A 16,461-nucleotide genomic window follows, 5' to 3' on the forward strand; every position below is an offset into this window, starting at 1 on the left:
ATACCGAGATCCGATATTTTTGTGATATCGGGTATCGGTATCGGAAGTGTAAAATAAAGAATTAAAATAAAAAATATTGTTATATTCACCTCTCCGGCGGCCCCTGGACATCAGCGGGAGGATCCGGCGTCCGGCACGGCTTCTTTCTTCAAAATGCGCGCCTTTAGGACCTGTGGTATGACGTCCCGGCTTCTGATTGGTCGCGTGCCGCCCATGTGACCGCCACGCGACCAATCAGAAGCCGCGACGTCATTCCTCAGCTAAAGTCCTAGAATGAGCGCCTTTTAGGACCTGAGGAATGACGTCGCGGCTTCTGATTGGTCGCGTGGCGGTCACATGGGCGGCACGCGACCAATCAGAAGCCGGGACGTCATTCCACAGGTCCTAAAGGCGCGCATTTTGAAGAAAGAAGCCGTGCCGGACGCCGGATCCTCCCACTGATGTCCAGGGGCCGCCGGAGAGGTGAATATAACAATATTTTTTATTTTAATTCTTTATTTTACACTTTAATATGGATCCCAGGGCCTGAAGGAGAGTTTCCTCTCCTTCAGACCCTGGGATCCATGAGGATACATTCCGATACTTGATGTCCCATTGACTTGTATTGGTATCGGATATCGGTATCGGCGATATCCGATATTTTTCGGGTATCGGCCGATACTATCCGATACCGATACTTTCAAGTATTGGACGGTATCGCTCAACACTATTCACTATACGCTTAGTGGCGTCAGTGATGTGAAACCCAGAATATTTTCCTCCAGCACTCTAGGTGTTGTGAGGTTTCGTAGCTAAGTTGCATACATTTTCTGGATTTTACGTGGACATCCATAGAGTGCGTAGGAGGATGTCTGGGGTTTAAATAACTGGGCTCTAGAGGCAGTCTTTGGTAAGAAAGACTGGAGAAAGGATTCTCTAGTGTTTTTATGTCCTGAAGAAAGACTGAACCTGTAATGCTCCAGAGCGGGCAGCTACCTGAATACTTATGGATTGTGTTGCAGTGTTTTGTTTGTTGTTTTCCTGTTTTAGCCTGAAGGGCTGTGTTTATTTTCCCTGCTTGTTGGTTTATGCCTCATAATAATAAACCAACCGAAGTTGCACTCTTAGTACCTGAACCTTCAAACCGCAACTGCGACATCTGAACCCTGAAGCTGTTTTGGCAATACCTAAACCCTGAAGCCACGTTAGTGGTACCTGAACTCTAAAGCCGCTTTGGCGGTACCTGAACCCTGAAGCCACACCTGTGGTACCTGAACTCTGAAGCTGCATCGACGGGACCTGAACCTGAAGCCGCTCTGGCTGTACCTGAAATCGTTCCGGCAGAATATGAACCCGCACCAGTGTCTGTCCTGGTAAGCATTCCAGGGTCCTTACTGTGGTTGTTTGTTCCAGTATTCAAATCCTGTCCTGCAAGACCCAAAACCTGTGTTGTATTTTCCAGTATATGAATCCTGTCCTGCCAGTGACTTCAAGTCAGTGTTTAATATGTCCAGTGACCCAGGATCTGTGTTGTCTGAACAGTGTCCAAAGCCAGCATGCCATGCCATGCAATCCTGACACCTGAGGCCAGCAGCTGCTGTACCAGTTAATGCCTAGGAGTGGTACTTGGCGGCTACAGTGGCTCGCTAAAGTATTCGCCCCCACTTGGCTTTTTACTTATTTTGTTACTCTACAACAAGAGATGAGCGAGCACTAAAATGCCGTGATTTTTTCTGGGAAACACTAGAAAAGTGCTGAATGGAAGGAGAACAGCATGGGGAAGACCCCTGGAAGCATCTCTGACTCTCAGATCGCTGCTGACAACAATGGGGTCACACTTTTTCTCCATTTTAACCCCTTTACCCCCAAGGGTGGTTTGCACGTTAATGACCAGGCCAATTTTTACAATTCTGACCACTGTCCGTTTATGAGGTTATAACTTTGGAAGGCTTCAACGGATCCCGGTGATTCTGACACTGTTTTCTCGTGATATATTGTACTTCATGATAGTGGTAAAATTTCTTTGATATTACCTGCATTTATGTATGAAAAAAAAATGGAAATTTGTCGAAAATTTTGAAAATTTTGCAATTTTCCAACTTTGAATTTTTATGCAATTAAATCACAGAGATATGTCACACAAAATACTTAATAAGTAACATTTCCCACATGTCTACTTTACATCAGCACAATTTTGGAACCAAAATTTTTTTTTTGTTAGGGAGTTATAGGGGTTAAAAGTTGACCAGCAATTTCTCATTTTTACAACACCATTTTTTTTAGGGACCACATCTCATTTGAAGTCATTTTGAGGGGTCTACATGATAAAAAATAACCAAGTGTGACACCATTCTAAAAATTGCACTCCTAAAGGTGCTCAAAACCACATTCAAGAAGTTTATTAACCCTTCAGGTGTTTCACAGGAATTTTTAGAATGTTTAAATAAAAATGAACATTTGACTTTTTTTCACCAAAAATTTACTTCAGCTCCAATTTGTTTTATTTTACCAAGGGTAACAGGAGAAAATGGACCCCAAAGGTTGTTCTACAATTTGTCCTGAGTACGCTGATACCCCACATGTTGGGGTAAACCACTGTTTGGGCGCATGGCAGAACTCGGAAGCGAATGAGCGCCATTTGACTTTTCAATGCAAAATTGACAGGAATTGAGATGGGACTCCATGTTGCGTTTGGAGAGCCGCTGATGTGCCTAAACATTGAAACCCCCCACAAGTCACACCATTTTGGAAAGTAGACCCCTTAAGGAACCTATTTAGATGTGTGGTGAGCACTTTGACCCACCAAGTGCTTCACAGACGTTTATAATGCAGAGCCATAAAAATAAAAAATCATATTTTTTCACAAAAATGATGTTTTCGCCTCCAATTTTTTATTTTTCCATGGGTAAGAGAAGAAATTGGACCCCAAACATTGTTGTAAAATTTGTCCTGAGTACGCTGATACCCCATATGTGGGGGTAAACCACTGTTTGGGTGCATGGCAGAGCTCGGAAGGGAAAAAGCGCCATTTGACTTTTCAATGCAAAATTGACTGGAATTGAGATGGGACACCATGTTGCGTTTAGAGAGCCACTGATGTGCCTAAACATTGAAACCCCCCACAAGTGACACCATTTTGGAATGTAGACCCCCTAAGAAACTCATCTAGGTGTGTTGTGAGAGCTTTGAACCCCCAAGTGCTTCACTACAGTTTATAGCGCAGAGCCGTGAAAATAAAAAATCTTTTTTTTCCAGCAAAAATTATTTTTAAGCCCCCAGTTTTGTATTTTCCCAAGGGTAACAAAAGAAATAGGACCCCAAAAGTTGTTGTCCAATTTGTCCTGGTACAATCATACCACATATGTGGGGGGGATCCACCGTTTGGGCGCATGGGAGAGCTCGGAAGGGAAGGAGCACCATTTGGAATGCAGACTTAGATGGAATGGTCTGCAGGTGTCACATTGCGTTTGCAGAGCCCCTAATGTACCTAAACAGTAGAAACCCCCCACAAGTGACCCCATATTGGAAACTAGACCCCCCAAGGAACTTATCTAGATGTGTTGTGAGAACTTTGAACCCCCAAGTATTTCACTACAGTTTATAACGCAGAGCCGTGAAAATGAAAAATCTTTTTTTTTTTCCACAAAAATTTATTTTTAGCCCCCAGTTTTGTATTTTCCCAAGGGTAACAGGAGAAATTGGACCACAAAAGTTGTTGTCCAATGTGTCCTGAGTACGCTGATACCCCATATGTTGGGGTAAACCCCTGTTTGGGCACACGGGAGAGCTCGGAAGGGAAGGAGCACTGTTTTACTCTTTCAATGCAGAATTAGCTGGAATTGAGATCGGATGCCATGTCGCGTTTGGAGAGCCCCTGATGTGCCTAAACAGTGGAAACCCCCCAATTATAACTGAAACCCTAATCCAAACACATCCCTAACCCTAATCTCAACGGTAACCCTAACCACACCCCTAACCCTGACACGCCCCTAACCCTAATCCCAACCGTAAATATAATCCAAACCCTAACCCTAACTTTAGCCCCAACCCTAACTGTAGCCTTAACCCTAGCCCCAACCCTAACCCTAGCATTAACCCTAGCCCTAACCCTAACCCTAGCCCTAACCCTAGCCCAAACCCTAGCCCTAACCCTAACCCTAATGGGAAAATGGAAATAAATACATTTTTTAAAATTTTTTAATTTTTCCCTAACTAAGGGGGTGATGAAGGGGGGTTTGATTTACTTTTATAGCGGGTTTTTTAGCGGATTTTTATGATTGGCAGCCGTCACACACTGAAAGACGCTTTTTATTGCAAAAAATATTTTTTGCGTTACCACATTTTGAGAGCTATAATTTTTCCATATTTTGGTCCACAGAGTCATGTAAGGTCTTGTTTTTTGCGGGACGAGTTGATATTTTTATTGGTAACATTTTCGGGCACGTGACAATTTTTGATCGCTTTTTATTCCGATTTATGTGGGGCAGAATGACCAAAAACCAGCTATTCATGAATTTCTTTTGGGGGAGGCGTTTATACCGTTCCGCGTTTGGTAAAATTGATAAAGCAGTTTTATTCTTCAGGTCAGTACGATTACAGCGACACCTCATTTATATCATTTTTTTTAATGTTTTTGCACTTTTATACGATAAAAACTATTTTATAGAAAAAATAATTATTTTTGCATCGCTTTATTCTGAGGACTATAACTTTTTTATTTTTTCGCTGATGATGCTGTATGGTGGCTCGTTTTTTGAGGGACAAGATGACGTTTTCAGCGGTACCATGCTTATTTATTTCTGTCTTTTTAATCGCGTGTTATTCCACTTTTTGTTTGGCGGTATGATAATAAAGCGTTTTTTGCCTCGGTTTTTTTTTTACCGCGTTCACTGAAGGGGTTAATTAGCGGGACAGTTTTATAGGTGGGGTCGTTACGGACGTGGCGATACTAAATATGTGTACTTTTATTGTTTTTTTTTAATTTAGATAAAGAAATGTATTTATAGGAACAATATTTTTTTTTGGGGGGTGAATTTTTTGGGGAATTTTTTTTAATTTTTTTTACACATGTGAAAATTTTTTTTTTACACCATAACATTGCCCCAGGGGGGGCATCATGTTATAGTGTAAGATCGCTGATCTGACACTTTGCTGTGCACTGTGTCAGATCAGCGATCTGACATGCACAGCTCTAGACTTCACAGTGCCTGCTCCCTGCAGGACCCGGATGCCGCGGCCATTTTGGATCCGGGCCTGCAAGGAGAAGGAGGAGGTAAGTGACCGCTCCTGGCACATTGTGCCGGATGTCAGCTGCGATAGTCAGCTGACACCCAGCCGTGATCGGCCGCGCTCCCCCATGAGCGCGGCCGATCGCGTATGACGTACTATTCCGTCAGTGGTCATACGGGCCCACCCCACATGGACGGGATAGTATGTCATATGTCAGAAAGGGGTTAAAGACTGACAATAAAACAATCCAAACCGACGAGAAATTACATTTTACAGGAAAAAAATGATGAGAAACTTTTCTCCTGTCTAATGACTTGTATATAAAGCAAAATGTAAAAGGGATATTAAAAAATATATAATTTAAGTAAACCAAAATGGAATTTTTTATAAAAAATAGGAAATTTCAGTTTTATTTATGAACGAAGCAAGAACTGCCAAAAAAGGGACTCGCATACACCCTGTATTACACATATAGGAGAGCATCATACATGTTCTGTTTCTGAATCTCATGGCAGTAAAAACTCAGCTGCTAAAACATTTTGCCTCGATTTTGGTGCATTTTTTTACTTGAGTGAAGTAAATAGTGAAAAGCTCAGGGCAAGAGTGCACAGAGAAGTTACATGCTGCAGGCATCAGGTTTTACTTCAGAATTTGTCATAAATACGCTCAGAAAAAATGCGAAAAAAATACACCAAATCTGCATTGTGTTCACACAGCCTACAAGTTTTTTGAGGTTTATATAACAACAAAATGTACGCCAGACCATGGAATATTCTATGGATGAGCAATATAATACCAACAAAATTTGTACAAGTGTTTTGAGGGTTGTATATTAGCGAAATGGAAGAAATAGGAAACATGGGAAGAAGGTTATGTGGGTACTAGCTTTTGGTGTGATAGCCACCAGCTCCTGTTCTTCCTCTTCCACCTCCTCATGGATACCCAATCCCAGGCTGGGCTGGCTACAATCTTTCTGTGTTCTGTCTTTGTCTATCCTCACCTGGTCTGCATGCAAAGCTTCGTGTTTAAATGTGAGCAGTGACTGTTTAAGTAGGCACAGAAGTCAGATAGTTGCATTGACTATGATGTCATCGCCGCTTACCATCTTTGTGGAGTTCTCAAAGTCTTGGAGAACCTCACAAATGTCAGACATCCATGCCCACTCCTTAGTTGTCATGTGCAGAGGCTGACCAGAACACCGATGGGTATGTTGGATATGGTACTCAACCACTGGCCTCTTCTGCTCACAAAGCCTTACCAGAATGTGGAGTATGGAGTTCCAGCGCGTGGTGAAGTTCCACATCAGTCGGTAAGCTGGTATTTGCATGCACTGTTGCAGAACTGCCGGAATAGTGGGAGCTATAGCTGTCTTGTGGAAATGGGTGCTGACATTTCGCACCTTGACCAGAAGCTCCGGCAATTCTGGGTATGTTTTTCAGAAACTGCTAATCTAACACGTTGATCATATGTGCCAAGCATGGTACATGTGTGAGCTTGCAGAGCTTGTCAGCCACCACCAGGTTACACCAATTATCACACACTGCCATGCCTGGTTAGAGGTTCAGCAGCAAAAACCACAGATCTGTCTGGTCTGTTCTTCGCCTAAGTAACTCTGCCATGGTGTGCGGTTTGTCTCCTTGACAAACTAGCTTCAGCAGAGCCTGTTGCTGCCTCACTAAGACCGTACTCCATGTCTACCAGCCTAAATGACAACATTTCCATGGCAAGCAGCCTGGAAATGTGCCTTTTTAACATTTGGGCCTGTGAGTGGCTGGCTGGGAACTTTCTTTTTCGTTCCAAGACTTGGGGTAGGGACAGCTAAATGCCGTGCTGGGACAAAGATATTGAAGTGCCTGATGATGGTAATTCAGAATGTACAAGGATAGGTGCAGGGCAGGAGGCATCTGCACCAGTGTTTGGACAGGGGATTGGGAAGCACCTAGCACAGAGGAAGAGGCAGTGGTGTCACGCAATGGCACCAAGCGTGGGTGTCCGGCTCACCAAATTGGGTGCTTAGATAACACGTGCCTGATCAGGCTGGTGTTGGTTAGGTTAGTGATCATGCCCCTACTGATCTTGGCATGGCACAGGTTGCAAATGTCCTTTTTGCTAGTCTCAGAACTTTCTTTAAAAAAGTCCCAACTGGGTAACACCTAACTGTTTGACAAAGAAATGCACTAGTATCGGTGCTCTGCCGAACAGTTGCCAGCCTTGGCCCTCTGGTCACCCCTCTGTCTGTTCCTGTCTGTTTTCATGCTCTGCATGCCATTTTCCCAGAATGGGTCGGTGACTTTGTCATCCACCATCTTATCTTCCACCACCACACACTGATCCTATTGACTTTGTGACTGAACAACAAAACTTGGCGGCAACTGAATCTCATCATCATCTTCCTCCTTTCCGAAAATTTGCCGTTCCCCACCATCATGTTCTTCTGGCTGTGTCTGCTATAAAGGTTGTGCATCACTAAACAGCATGCCCTCTTGTCCTTCTTGGAGCATACAGGCTGAGAGACTACAATCAATAAATTATATTGTAAAGAGCTCCGTGCAGAGCCCTTGTGTAGGAGGAAGGAGGATCAGGGTGATGATTAAGTGATCAAGACTTTACGTTGGTGAGACTGGTCCATGTGGAAGACTAAGTGTTACTGTAACGCCTGCTGGAAGCATTATCTGCTATAAAACCGACCACTTGTCTGCACTGCTCTGGCTTCAGAAGTGGTGTACTGTGCCTCACTTTAAAGAAGGACAGGAATTTATGTGTGGTGGATGGGCGTGTTTCTTGGGCACCAGCAACAGGCTTAGTCACACCTGCCCCACATCCTCGGCATCTGCGTGCACCGTCATCATCACTTCCACTTTCCCATCGATTAACGCACACCTTACGCATGTTATAGATGCTAGGTCTCTTGAAACCAAGTTTATTTTTAATAATAAAAAAAATGGTCAACTGAAGCAACAAAGTGGTTTTTGGTAGTTTACCGAAATGTAGCAGAAAGAATCAAAAGTGTATGACTGACAAACAAAGTCAATGTAAAAAAAAGAATCTTTCAATGATTTTTCTCAGTTTTAGAGATCACAGAAATGTCCACAGACCACGTAACACTGTATATCTTAGAAAATGGAAGCCTACAATGTTTAAAAAAGCTTTTTAGAAGATTTAGAGAAATTTTAGCAATATACTCAATACTATGGAATAGTGTATGGCTGAGAAATGAAGCCTAGTTAAATGTTTCAGTGATTTTAGGGTGCGTTATATAATACAAAATAGGACCTCACATAATACTTAATGGATCAAAATATTTAAATTTTTTTAGGCCCCACAAAAAAAGCCGCTATATATTTACAAACGGAATGCACAGGCCTAATCACTGTCTACAGACTGGATTCTGTCACTCTCCCTGCTCATGTGACTCTCTCTCCATCCCTAGGCTAAATGCAGATTGTATGTGATACAAATTATTAGCCGTTAAAAGGGCTGTTAGTCTGATGGCTCAGCTTCAGCACCAGTATCAACACTACAGGCCACTGATTTGTTATACTGTGCACATAGGATACTCTCTCCCTCCAATACAAAGTGTCAGCCAATCAAAGTAATGCCACAGCCAAAATGGCTATGGCATTACAGTGACTGACAGACAATCCCCGCATGTTTATTGACTGTTTAACAGGTGCCAAAGAGGTGGGGCGGAATTTTGAGTTTGAACTTGAGCACCACCTAATACTCGCCGAGTACCGAGAACATCTGAGCACCATGATACCCGAGTGATAACTGATTTTCAGAGAGCACATTTGCACTTCCCTAGCAAGTAAGGACGTCTGCACACTTAGGGATTACATTTGATAACCTGTGGCTCTTCTTCCAGATTATTCACTCTGTGGCTTTGATTGTCGAGGATAGCGCAGAGTCTAACTCTTTTCTCTGTGACCTATAGGGTAGACTGTAACAAGATACATCTTCAAGTACGATTTGTTACCATGACCATCCCCACAAATTTGAGTGCACTGACCCCACAAATTTGAGTGCACTGAGGTGATACTTCAGGAGGTGCACTGTCTCTCGCCTCCCCGCTGTGCTCTCTAGGTTGGTCTATGGGTGAGGGTGTCTGTGGCGCTGACCATGTGGGTAAAGCTCTTGGCTGTTACACTCCAAATAAGTAATACTGGGTTTTGCAGGAGGTAAGGCTTTTTTTGTAAGGGCTAATCCCTATTTGGTTAGTTAGAGATCCTCCGGTTTCTGCTGTAATGCAGGTCATGTATGATGAATCTGTAGAAGACACATTCATTTTGTGCACAAAGATAGGTGTGCCTTTGGGGTTTTGGATTGAAGCAGGATGACCTGACCTTGGATTGGCAGCATCTACAGTGGTAAGGTCGAAGTTGGGATCATTGCTGAACGTAACCTGCTGCCACATGAAGTTGTTATGTCACTGTTAGCAATCTGAACCCCGGTTGACTCATTTCTCTTGCAAACTGTAAGGTAGCTTCTGCACTTTGGATTTGCATACCTCCTAACCATCCCGGATCCAGCGGGACTGTGCCGAATTTGACAGTCAGCCCCGTGATCTCGGGCGGGACATTAGTTGTCCCTCACTGGTTGGGAGGTGAGTAATATCACCCGGTCAGCTCCCTGAGTCCCTGCACCCGCTGAGCAGCACAACACATATCGGCTGCTCTGTGCGCACAGGACCTGTGATGAGGTCACAGGATGGGAGGAGTCAGGGGGTCACATGATCGGGAGGACCTCCGTGTACAGGACTCTGCTGGTTGTCATGGTGCCGGATGAGGGTAAGGGTAAGTGTGAGGTCAGGAGGTGTTTACAGTGTGGATGTAGCAGAGCCGTGTGTGTATGAGGTGTACGGAGCGGAGCCGCATGTGCAAGGTGTATGGAGCGCAGTTGTATGTGTACAAGGTGTACGGAGCAGAGCCGTGTGTGTACGAGGTGCACGGAGTGGAGCCGTGTGTGTATGAGTTGTATGGAGCGGAGCCGCATGTGCAAGGTGTATGGAGTGGAGCCGTGTGTGTACGAGGTGTTCGGAGTGGAGCCGTGTGTGTACGAGGTGTACGGAGCGGAGCCGCATGTGCAAGGTGTATGGAGCGCAGTTGTATATGTACAAGGTGTACGGAGCGGAGCCGTGTGTGTACGAGGTGTACGGAGTGGAGCCATGTGTGTATGAGTTGTACAGAGCGGAGCCGCATGTGCAAGGTGTATGGAGCGCAGTTGTGTGTGTACAAGGTGTATGGAGCGGAGCCGTGTGTGTATGAGGTGTACGGAGTGGAGCCGTGTGTGTATGAGTTGTACGGAGCGGAGCCGCATGTGCAAGGTGTATGGAGCGCAGTTGTGTGTGTCAAGGTGTATGGAGCGGAGCCGTGTGTGTATGAGGTGTACGGAGCAGAGCCGTGTGTGTACGAGGTGTACAGAGTGGAGCCACATGTGCAAGGTGTATGGAGTGGAGCCGTGTGTGTACGAGGTGTTCGGAGTGGAGCCGTGTGTGTACGAGGTGTACGGAGCGGAGCCGCATGTGCAAGGTGTATGGAGCGCAGTTGTATATGTACAAGGTGTACGGAGCGGAGCCGTGTGTGTACGAGGTGTACGGAGTGGAGCCATGTATCTATGAGGTGTACGGAGTGGAGCCATGTGTGTATGAGTTGTACAGAGCGGAGCCGCATGTGCAAGGTGTATGGAGCGCAGTTGTGTGTGTACAAGGTGTATGGAGCGGAGCCGTGTGTGTATGAGGTGTACGGAGTGGAGCCGTGTGTGTATGAGTTGTACGGAGCGGAGCCGCATGTGCAAGGTGTATGGAGCACAGTTGTGTGTGTCAAGGTGTATGGAGCGGAGCCGTGTGTGTATGAGGTGTACGGAGCAGAGCCGTGTGTGTACGAGGTGTACAGAGTGGAGCCACATGTGCAAGGTGTATGGAGTGGAGCCGTGTGTGTACGAGGTGTTCGGAGTGGAGCCGTGTGTGTACGAGGTGTACGGAGCGGAGCCGCATGTGCAAGGTGTATGGAGCGCAGTTGTATATGTACAAGGTGTACGGAGCGGAGCCGTGTGTGTACGAGGTGTACGGAGTGGAGCCATGTATCTATGAGGTGTACGGAGTGGAGCCATGTGTGTATGAGTTGTACAGAGCGGAGCCGCATGTGCAAGGTGTATGGAGCGCAGTTGTGTGTGTACAAGGTGTATGGAGTGGAGCCGTGTGTGTACGAGGTGTTCGGAGTGGAGCCGTGTGTGTACGAGGTGTACGGAGCGGAGCCGCATGTGCAAGGTGTATGGAGCGCAGTTGTATATGTACAAGGTGTATGGAGCGCAGTTGTGTGTGTACGAGGTGTACGGAGTGGAGCCATGTATCTATGAGGTGTACGGAGTGGAGCCATGTGTGTATGAGTTGTACAGAGCGGAGCCGCATGTGCAAGGTGTATGGAGCGCAGTTGTGTGTGTACAAGGTGTATGGAGCGGAGCCGTGTGTGTATGAGGTGTACGGAGTGGAGCCGTGTGTGTATGAGTTGTACGGAGCGGAGCCGCATGTGCAAGGTGTATGGAGCGCAGTTGTGTGTGTCAAGGTGTATGGAGCGGAGCCGTGTGTGTATGAGGTGTACGGAGCAGAGCCGTGTGTGTACGAGGTGTACAGAGTGGAGCCACATGTGCAAGGTGTATGGAGCGCAGTTGTGTGTGTACGAGCTTTATGGAGCGGAGTCGTGTGTGTACGAGGTGTATGGAGCGGAGTTGTGTGTGTGTACGAGGTGTATGGAGCGGAGTTGTGTGTGTGTACGAGGTGTATGGAGCGGAGTCGTGTGTGTACGAGGTGTACGGAGTGGAGCCGTGTGTGTACGAGATGTATGGAGAGGAGCCATGTGTTTACGAGGTGTACGGAGTGGAGCCGTGTGTGTATGAGGTGTATGGAGTGGAGCCGTGTGTGTACAAGGTGTTCGGAGTGGAGCCGTGTGTGTACGAGATGTATGGAGCGGAGTCGTGTGTGTATGAGATGTACGGAGTGGAGCCGTGTGTGTACGAGGTGTACGGAGCAGCGCGTGTGTGTACGAGGTGTACGGAGCGAAGCCGTGTGTGTGCGAGGTGTATGGAGCGGAGCCGTGTGTGTATGAGGTGTATGGGGAGGAGCCGTGTGTGTATGAGGTGTATGGAGCGGAGCCGTGTGTGTACGAGGTGTTCGGAGTGGAGCCATGTGTGTACGAGATGTATGGAGCCGAGTCGTGTGTGTACAAGGTGTACGGAGTGGAGCCGTGTGTGTATGAAATGTACGGCGTGGAGCCGTGTGTGTATGAGTTGTACGGAGCGGAACGTGTGTGTACGAGGTGTACGGAGTGGAGCCGTATGTGTATGAGGTGTACGGAGCAGAGCCGTGTGTGTATGAGGTGTATGGGGAGGAACCATGTGTGTATGAGGTGTATGGAGTGGAGCCGTGTGTGTATGAGGTGTACGGAGCGGAGCCGCATGTGCACGGTGTATGGAGCGGAGTCGTGTGTGTACGAGGTGTATGGAGCATAGTTGCATGTGTACGAGGTGTACGGAGCGGAGCCGCATGTGCAAGGTGTATGGAGCGGAGTCGTGTGTGTACGAGGTGTATGGAGCGGAGTCGCATGTGTACGAGGTGTCGGATCGGAGCAGATATTGCTCCTCGCTCTGACACTGACTGGCACAGGAGACACGGAGAGGTCTTTATCAGTGGCGTATCACAGCTGCAGCGACGTAAGCAGTCAGCGGCGCAGCTGGATGACACCATTCAGCGTCGTGGGAGTGGAAGCTGCTGACTGCTGCGAGGGTGCGCGGTGAAAGGTGTGTGTGTGTAGTGATGGAGAAGGCAATGATGGGGGTGGGGTAACCATGTGTGGCCATTATACTGTACCCAGCATTGTGTGGGGCCATGATACTGTATGGACCATCACGTGGGGCAAGTACACTGTACGCAGCCTCATGTGGGGCCATTATACAGTATGGAGCATAATGTGGCCATTAATACAGTATGGAGCATTATGTGTGGCCATTATACAATATGGGGCACTGTGTGGCCATTATACAGTATGGAGCATCATGTGGAGCCATTATACAGTAAGGAAAATCATGTGTGGCCATTATACAGTATGGAGCATCATGTGTGGCCATTATATAGTACACAGCATCATGTGTGGCCATTATACAGTACGAAGCATCATGTGGGGCTATTATACAGTATGGAGCATAATGTGGCCATTATACAGTATGGAGCATCATGTGTGGCCATTATACAGTACGAAGCATCATGTGGGGCCATTATACAGTATGGAGCATAATGTGGCCATTATACAGTATGGAGCATCATGTGTGGCCATTATACAGTATGGAGCATCATGTGTAGCCATTATACAGCATGGAGCATCATGTGGCCATTATACAGTATGGAGCATCATGTTTGGCCATTATACAGTATGGAGCACTGTGTGGCCATTATACAGTATGGAGCACTGTGTGGCCAATATACAGTATGGAGCATCATGTGGAGCCATTATACAGTATGGAGCATCATGTGTGGCCATTATACAGTATGCAGCATCATGTGGGCCCATTATACTGTATGGAGCATCACGTGGGGCCAGTACACTGTACCAAGCATCATTTGGGGCCATTATACAGTATGGAGCATCAAGTGTGGCCATTATACAGTATGGAGCATCATGTGGGCCCATTATATTGTATGGAACATCACGTGGGGCCAGTACACTGTACGCAGCATCATTTGGGGCCATTATACAGTATGAAGCTTCATGTGTGGCCATTATACAGTATGGAGCATCATTTGGGGCCATTATACAGTATGGAGCATCATGTGTGGCCATTATACAGTATGCAGCATCATGTGGGCCCATTATACAGTATGGAGCATCATGTGGGCCCATTATACTGTATGGAGCATCACGTGGGGCCAGTATACTGTACGCAGCATCATTTGGGGCCATTTACAGTATAGACCATCATGTGGGGCCATTATACAGTATGTAACATCATGTGTGACCATTATACAGTATGGAGCACTGGGTGTGGTTGGGGCGTGACTAGTTGTGAAATGGGTGTGGTCAGAGGTGTGGCTAAAATTTGCCACGCCACGCTGCGCGCGCCACTAACTTTGGCCCTCTTTCCCTTCCTCAAAATTTGGGAGGTATGGATTTGACACCCCTGGCTGTGTTTGGGGATATGAGGACAAGCAGTTCTACTTGAGTCTTGGGGACTTTGAGTTCTAGCAAGAGGTCTTTCTATTCTCTTAGCTTGTGAAAACTTTTGTTAGAGATTTTAGGAAAGCCATCCAACCTTTAAAAGAAGGATTCTTCTATCATCTCTGAGGAGCCGGAGCACTCATCAAGCCTCTCCCATAGCATGTACAAGCTTCTGCTTAGGTGCTTGATATTGATATCTCTGATGCATTTTGCATTTTCTGCTGATTAATTTCCTAGCCAATGAACCAAGAGGTCAATCTCTTCACTGGCAGAAAGATCTAGGCCAGCAGTGGCATTTATGAAGAAAGCTCTTCACCCTCTATAATTTTCAAGATGGTCGATAAACTTTGAGTAACCTTTGGAATATAACTCATGGCATGCCAGAAAAGCTGGTAGCATTTCATCTTGCTGTGGTGAGGTTTCAGGAGCTATTGTCATAAATAATTTTTTTTTGCCATGATAGTCACCATCGACATCTTCTTTCTTGAAAGTGGTCACTGTATAGTATGGATCTACAGGCCTGGGAGCAGGTTACACCAATAGTAGTAGGTAGACAGAATTACCTTCATGCTTAATGTGAGATGATTTGATGGATGAGGGTTATTGGCTGAATGTCAGAATTTTGTCGTTGATGGTTGACAGTATTTGGTGTTACTTTTGGAGTTGAATGTAGGGTCGTGTTATAGCACGTAATCTGAAGTGTGTCACAAGATATCATGATGACTATGTTCGGGTCTATGTCTTATGCTGGCATATTCACTAGTGCACTGTGCTGCTTCTTATAAATCCTGTGCCTTGGCTTCTGCTGCTGATGCTTTCTTGTCCACAGCGAGGTTTGCAAGGTCGGCTTCTAGATGTGCTTTTTCCTTCATTAATTTCAACTTTTCAGCTAAGGTAGCTATCTTGTTCCCTTTATAGTGCTCACCGTATTGTCTGATGTAGCTGCTCTGCTCTTTATGATGTCTTGTTGATTAGTCTCTACTGCAACGTTATCAGCAAATACTAGAGGCAAATTTGCAATCATTAGGCTGGAAGCCGCGCATGGGACCTACTTTATGTTCCAATATGTCAACTATCCAAAACACAAGGCCAAGTCAACAAAGAACAAAGTGAATGTGCTGGAGTGGCCATCTCAGTCTCCTGACCTCAATATCATTGGGACACTTTGGGGAGATCTCATTGCACAGTTCATGCTAGACAGCCCTGGGAACAGGGTCATTTGGATGTTTAGGGTTGTCATTATGATTTAAAAATAGAAAACACAGTAGTTAGACAATAAATGGCTTCAACCAACCACTAACCATAAGTGGAGAACAAGTTTTGGTGTTATTATTCATATTCTCTGGTAAAAGGCCAAGAAAGCAAAAATTCTGACGGGATATGTAAACTTTTGAACACAACGGTAATAGAATAAAGGAATGCCTCATAAAGTGAACACTAAAACATCATTTCAATCAAAATATGCCACAAAAATTATCTTTTAAGTGGGTGGTGGTTTTCAAAAAGGGGTTCTCTATAGGTTTAGTCGTGTGACTCCCCTATATGAAGTGATGACACATATCACAAATGAGAGAAAGATATAATGCCAGATAGGCATTAAATACTGACAACTTCAGGGTTTCTCCATACAAAACATTCTATAAAGCCCAATATATTTACCTGTAAACATTGTGAATAATCAAAAAGCTAGTGACAAAACGTACATCGGGGTGAGGGGACGCTACACCTGACTTTCTCCATTCATCCTGCCATCACATTGTTTAAGCCCCTCATTTTTCAGAAGGTGGGGCATATCATTAGCTGCAAACTACTAACACTGATTACACAAGAACCACAAGACGGATTTCTTCACCCCAGGTATCATTTTAATCAGTTTAACATTGCTAACTTGACAATGCCTGTAGTACACTTTGCAAAATCAGGCTGGCAGGTTTGCTTTAAATGTTTCAGATCACCAGACAAATGGAAATATTGGCCAAAAATTACACAATTAAATACAAAATGTAGTTTTTAAATGAAGGTCTTTATCGTTAAGAAAAGAAATCCAAAC

The sequence above is a fragment of the Ranitomeya imitator genome, chromosome 1 (genome assembly GCF_032444005.1).
Source record: "Ranitomeya imitator isolate aRanImi1 chromosome 1, aRanImi1.pri, whole genome shotgun sequence".
In the NCBI taxonomy this organism is placed as follows: Eukaryota; Metazoa; Chordata; class Amphibia; order Anura; family Dendrobatidae; genus Ranitomeya; species Ranitomeya imitator.